This window comes from Misgurnus anguillicaudatus, chromosome 16 (assembly GCF_027580225.2).
Source record: "Misgurnus anguillicaudatus chromosome 16, ASM2758022v2, whole genome shotgun sequence".
Classification (NCBI taxonomy): domain Eukaryota; kingdom Metazoa; phylum Chordata; class Actinopteri; order Cypriniformes; family Cobitidae; genus Misgurnus; species Misgurnus anguillicaudatus.
In genome coordinates, this window is record NC_073352.2 from 24,368,311 (window position 1) to 24,375,602 (window position 7,292).

The 7,292-nt window shown below is 35.1% G+C and overlaps 1 long non-coding RNA gene across 1 annotated transcript; it reads left to right on the top strand.

The window, feature by feature from the left end:
• The first annotated feature begins 3,559 nt into the window (after positions 1–3,559).
• On the top strand, positions 3,560–6,786 carry LOC141350126 (uncharacterized). Its single transcript, XR_012358115.1, has 3 exons — positions 3,560–4,693; positions 4,789–4,996; positions 6,198–6,786. It is a non-coding gene; the product is annotated as an uncharacterized lncRNA (long non-coding RNA).
• Positions 6,787–7,292: the final 506 nt, after the last annotated feature.

Sequence of the window (7,292 nt, forward strand, 5' to 3'; positions counted from 1 at the left end):
CTGCATCATTAAAACTCAATGCTACGAGTGAGCGAGCGCCCTGTCGTAAGATGGCCGCCAAAATGCGGACGTTGCACTCAATTGGCCAGCAGCGCAGACGAGCCATCTAGCCTTTATATACATATCTATGTATGGCTGTCCCGGTGAAGGAAGAGTGATTTTGCGTAGCTCAATAGCGTAGTATGCAGTTTTACCGCCTTTATTTATTAAAATTATTACAAAATTATTTTTTAAATCCAGAACAACAAGGTGCACTTCACTGAGGTAGAACGCAGGGTGCTACATGTCTTTCCTTTCACATGTCTAATGAGAAAAAGATTAACACAAGCTATACTACAACTAAATATACAAGGGTCTATTTAAGTAACATATTTACACGTCTTTAGAACGACCGAATCAAGCCCAGTGTTTTTTAATATTGACAGATATCCTGGAAAAGTCACAAAATCTTATTCAACTGAGATGAAGGGAACCATGTTTTTTAACTAAAGAAAAGTGGCTTGGGGGTAAAATTGATCCCAAGGGATTTATTAGGGTTAAAGCGGTTTTAAGGTTGGTAAGTAATCAGTTGTATTGTGGCGCTTTGTATTTGATCAGTTAGATTAAAGTTATTTTAAACTTTAAAACTGTAGGACAACGCTAATTCTGACATCAGTCTAACTTCGCGGTTCAATTCTGGTTGATGCTCCAAAAACCAAAAAAGCGCCACTACGTGAGTGTGCGTGTGCAATAGAATGCTCTATGTTGTTGGGTGAGCTGCATACCCTATGAATAGCAACCCTTATCAGCTATGTCATCATCATGTTGCATGAGCGTCCTCACACACGTAAAATTCGAACGCACAGTTTTACGTTCGAATACGCATTTTTTTAATTTGACAAATATTCGAAATTCAAATTTTTATTTGACAGCCTAGCACGTAGTGAATAAATATATTTAAAAAATGGATGGGCAACTGTACACAAAGATTACTGTTAGGAGATTTAAAATACATACCTCTTGTGCTTTTCTGCTTTTTGTTTCCATTCCTTTTCTTGGCTTTATCCTTGTTTTTGATGGATTTTTGGGGTGCAGAGGATGAAGAAGATTGAGATGAGAATGAGGTTGATGATTCAGAGGAGGACGATGAGTCAACTTTGCAATGCTTTTTTTTCCTCAAAACTTTTCCTCTTCTCTTTGTCTTTTTTTTCTGTTCTGCATGAAGGTCATGTTCCGTACTGGAAGACTGTAACACAGCATCATCAAATTTGGATTTGCTGGAAGCTCCCATCATGTCTTCCTTTGCTGACAAGGCTGATAAGGAATATAAACAAATAATAATTAAATTACATTTAATTTCTTCCATATTTACCAGCTTCCAGTCTGATATCATTGTTAAATGTTGATTCTGCTACTTTTGTTAACCTACACCACAAGACTTAAACAACAACAACAACAACAACAACAGATAGGCCTCAGACTACAGTAAATACACAGTACCCTTTTACGCCAGGATATGTTATAATGTGGACTATGTACAATTTCCACAGTAAAGTTAAATAATATCACATTTTTACAAATATTTGCATATGATCCCTTGTGAGTTGAAGATATCATGCTTGATATGTCGAAAGCTATTCTTAGTGTTGAAGGTTGAAAGTGCTATGACCATATACTGTACTGTGGCATTTATTAACAGACACATATTCAAAACAAATTAACACTGATAAATATCAAGCAATCTCCCATAAGATACTACAGTACTAAACATTTCCAAGTATTACGTCTAACTGGTTTTCGGGTATAGTTGCTTTTAATAGAGCACTTTACCATTGGTCAGACTGCTACGCAGGAAATCTCTCTCTGTTTCGATTTCCTTGCATTTGTCCTCAAGGAATTTAATTTTAGCTTTTAAAAAACCATTTTCTTCCTTCATTTTTTGTAGGGACACCTGTTGAGTTGGTGCTGTTGCTGGTGCTGTTGCTCCCGCTGATGCTCCTGATAAAATATAAAGAAAACAACCAATAAGACAAAAAGACTGTAAATACTGATACTGAACCACCAAACAATTTCGTTCAGGAAACGTTACTGTAATGATCATCTGTTGTCTGCAGTGATTCACCTGCACAACATCCACAAAATATAGCCCCTTATATAAGTTAGCTCTTAGGAAGAGTTCATACTCCTGGTTTTTAAAATGATAAAGCAATAAGCATAACTCTCGAAATTGGCTAAGGTTATTGAGATACGTCATGTGTTGCGCGTTAATGGATGTTCACTGACATCAAACTTTTGATTATCGTCATTACATAAATAACGAATAAATAAATAAATAAATATTTTATTTGTAATTAAATATTTACCCAGTTTTGTAAACATACATTTGCCTCGCCAGTCACTAATTGACCGATGTTGCTTTTTCAATATGCATATGCTAATGATAGGCCTAACGTTACTTCATAAATATGCAGCTAATCGCATGATAACATGTCTAGAACTTAAAATAGTTAACTTACCAGCATCATCACCATCATTGTCCTCCACTAGGCGATTGGGTCGTACCCTTCTACGCGGAATCCTTCGATCAGCCATATCCTCCGCTAAACCTTCTGCCGATTCAGAATCAGATCGCCGTTGATCCAACGTCTTGTGAAAGCAACTTCCGTCCGCGCAGATGAACTCTACCGCTCTAAATGATTCCTCCCCTTCAGTTACGTTGTCCCAATATGTTATAACATTAACCAACGGCATTACACCAGTCAATCTTAAGTCATTTAACATTTTAATTATGTTGTTAGATTTTCCTTTATTTTTTTTAAATGTCAAATCCATCTGTATTATTTTGCTGAAAGAGTTTTAGCATGGACGTATCTTTTGGGGGGAGGGGGGACCGGGGTCAGTTTCATTTCCGTTTTCAAATCAAAACTAATTGTATTTTTATTTATCGTTTCCAAATGAAAAAAGTAAACTAGAAATTAATACCATGAAGTGTGGGGGGAGGGGTAAGTTAACTTTACCCGACTAAAATATTTTATTATATATTAAAATTGTATTTATACTTTTTAAATAAAACGTGAGTGTGCGTGTGAAATATAATGCTGCATTTTAATTTTAAATAGTTTTATATACATTCATATAAATACATTCATAAATAAAATCAAACTTCCTAACTACTCCTCCCCTTTCATTTGCGTAAGAAATTGTGGCGTGACGAATCTGCATTTCGGCGGATAACATGAATAGTTTTTTTTTTACATTTTTCAAAAATCTCGTTTTTTGATTGTGCATTCCAGTTAATATCAATCAAACTGCAGTTGTTTTGATGTAATCCTTCATAACTAAAAAAAACAACAACTAAACAGCACAATAAAACACAATAAAAAAACGATAACATAATAATAAACATATTTATTATTAATAATTAATTACAAAGGAGTTATCTCGTTTTGGAACCAAACTTTATATATAGCGTATATGGAATGCTTGACTGTAGTGTGGCGTGAGCGGACATTCTGCGTTTTATTAAAAACATACAACAACTGCAGATAAATCTGGAATTTAATTTAACAGATTTGTCCGATGAAAGTGCCAATGCTGATGCCCTGGTTGATGACTGTGGACCCGGACAATCTCATAAAGGTGATCTGTAGGAGACGCTGTTGTACGTCAGGAAGTGTTCTATTTACATCCAAGTGTTGATTACTACATCAAAACTTAAATATAGATTTTAGAATATAAACAGCGTAATCAGCCATTTTCAGTAAAATATACTAAATATTAAATGTTTGTGTAATTTACGTGTGTTTAAACAGAATCAGCTCTGTTTTAAAGCAGTGGGTGGGTAAGTTAAGTTAATCACTCCATGATTTGCTTAATAAAAGTCTACTGTGAAGTTCTTCTGACAAACACGTATAGGTTATAGTGCATTATTTACAACGTGTGTATTGCTAGCACATCAAAAATCGAAGTAACGCAAGTAATTCTGATGTGTACTGTATCTGGTTGCCATGAAAACCTCTTGAATGTTACACACAGATTGTGAATTTGCAAATTTACTTCAGAAAAGCCAAAGTGTATATGAAGTGTGATTAACCAAATCAACCGACCTAACCTATAGTTACATCCGGTAAAATTTTAGTTACTAAATATTTTCTCTACTCTGTTTTTTATCTAAATACTACATGAAATTGCTGTTTTAAGAAAATATATCCAAAACGTGTACATTATATTATATTATAGATGACGTACGAGTTGCAAAACGTGGGAAAAGGCGGCGGTTTGGCATCTCTTCCGGTTCGTACGTCCTTATAGGCAGAAGTAGCTACCGTCCAACAATGGGACTTTCAAGAAAGATTTTATCGCTCTGTGAACACAAGGATGTAAAAGGAAACAGAACGTTAACTAAATGGCTTCAAAAAAAAAGCTAATGTGTTCTACATATAAATGCAGAATATGTAAAAAACATATGAAATTGAGGAAGGCACATAACAAAGATGGATACCAATGGTAAATTACTGAAGACACTTTTTTCTTTTTGTCAGATTGGTAGGTTAAATCAAATTAAAATTCTAGGTGTTACTGTACTTTTGTTTTGTATTTTAAGGATATGTCAACGAAGAGCACACACTGAAAAAGTGACAAAATCATGCAGGTCAGGATCAATCTTTGAAAAGTCTAAGACAAGCTTACAAAAATGGATGACTTTTATGTACAGGTAGGTGTAATAAAATGTTAAATAACTTTTTTAAATTTTAATATTTACCATTACTTGTAATTTTTCATATACAAATATTTCACTATTGCTAACAGATTCTGTCAAGGATTACGTTTGCGCCAAGTCGACATGGTCCAGGATGGCATTGCTGGAAGCTCCTCCACCCTTACTAAAATGACCCACAAACTGAGATTAGTCTGCAGGAAAGCCCTGAAGATGTTCAAAAGGAAGACAGGACAGCGCATGGGTGGAAGAAGGGAATTTATTGTGATAGATGAAAGCAACTTCCGCCATAAAAGGAAGGTGGGATATCTTTTTTAAAGTGCTGCTTTGAAGTGAAAACAAGTAGGGTAGAACAACTTAAAGTCCCCCTGAAGTCGATAATTTTATCACTTAAAACTCTTTTTTGATAATCGTAATAGCATATGTAAAAGTTTTACCTGTCACAGTAATTTCTTTGTTTAAAACAGCTTGAATGTAAGTCTACACCTTTGCCTCATTTAGTATACACACATCTATGATTATGCAAATTAGTTCACCCCTACTTAGTCGCACAGCTCAGACCCAAGATATAAATATGTAAATTAATCCTGCAGCCACTCTTTAGCACCACCTCATACCATAGATATATATGTAAATAGATGCTACACATATATGTAGACACATAACTGCTAAATCAGGTTTTACACAATGCATACTTGAACTGTTTGTTTGCAGCACTAATCTTTTAACGCTGATGTTAATGGGTTAGAGCATTAACACGTCCACGTGAGCATCACCAAAGCAGAGCTGAAGCAGCAGTGCTGCAAATGATTCAGCGCCAAGTCTATGCAGCATCAATACATACATAATGTCTATGTCTTGTACTACTGATCCTCGAACTACTGGTGTTGATGTGATTGGTTACCTGTTTATGACGTAAGAAACCATGGTGATTTCAAACCGCGGGAATAAAAGTGTCTCCAATTTTATGGAGAAAATACTTAGTAATGGTATAAAATGATATATTTGCCCACGGTTTGTCTTTAAGCATATTAAAAACACCACATAGTCATATTACAACAATAAAAACCTGATTTTTACCACATATGGATTTTAAATATCTTTGTATGTATTCAAATTTTAACATATAATCTAGTCATTTCTCGAAGCCATCGTAACCTAAATAGCACTTCAGTAAGGTGAGGTTTGGTTCATGAACTAATCATTCCTTTAAACTAGTTTTTATGTTGGCTTGAGAAAGCATAATGCATCATGTCAAAATAGATAGATGCTTACCTTCACAAAATACTCGCAAGACACTAAATTATAGGGATGTCACAGTACCAAAAATCTAGTAGTCAGTACCAATACCACAAAAAGTACTCAGTACTAAAGTCAGTACCACATTGGTAAAAAAAACAATGTATATTCAAGAAACAAGTTGTTCAAGCAATATCTATACAGTAATAATAGGATGGGGTGATTGGAAGCCAAGTTATTGAAATTGTTTTTGTAATTGTAGTATGGACAAGGAAGAGCTGGACAGACATGGAAGAGAAAGAAGTGGGTATTTGGCATGCTGGGTATAAAGGGTCAAAGAAGAAGGCCAGTGTTGCGGCTTGTGGAACGGCGCTCCAGAAATCACCTGCTTCCCATCATTAGAAGACATGTTCGCCAAGGGTCAACCATTTTAAGTGATGAGTGGCGATCCTACAGAGCTCTATCAACTCTAGGTTATACTCACTATTCAGTAAACCACAGCAGATGGTTTGTTGATCCAAACCATGGAGGACATACACAAAATATTGAAAGAGCTTGGTTAACCTACAAAAGCCAAATTTGGCGACTGAGAGGAAATAGGACAGAGAATCTTCTAAAAGAACATTTGGCTTTTATTGAGTGGACTTACTGGCTGGGTTACCAGCATAAAGATGGTCCTCTAGGTCGTCTTATAAAAGACATTAAAAGGTATACAAAATGTAATTAAAGCTTGTCAACTTCCAAAGAGAAACTGTATGATTTTGCAGAGTGGTGCAGAGAATTATGCAGACAGGAGCCACTGTGAAGCACCACTGATTGACTTTTGTGAAGGACAAATATAACTTTTAGAACCTGTGCATGTGTTCCTTTACCAGTCCATACATGTTCTAGCCCAATGGCAATACAAAAGTCACTAAATTTTTTGTTCCATACTTTTTGTTTAAAAATATGGCTCAGTAACAATAAACACAGCAACTTTAACTGTTGCTTATTACATGCATATTGTTGAAATCTGTATTTTTTTCCTAGTTATGATGATAGATACAATAAAACTCTGGAGTCATTTTAAGCTTTTGAGGTTTATGGTGAACTTTTAAATAGGTGTTCAGATAATTCCTTTGTAAGGATGTAGTAACACTTGAGTCATTACTAGCAGGTTACCATGATCTTCACTTTAGAATACTGATCCAAAAAATTAGTAATTCCTTTGTAAGGATGTAGTAACACTTGAGTCATTACTAGTGGGTTACCGTTATTCATATAGTAGTTATTGGAAAGCTAATCATAAAGGGTAGAGTCTTCTAACCATTTACAGGCTATTCACATGTAAGATGGGAGCCATACATAAAAACATATT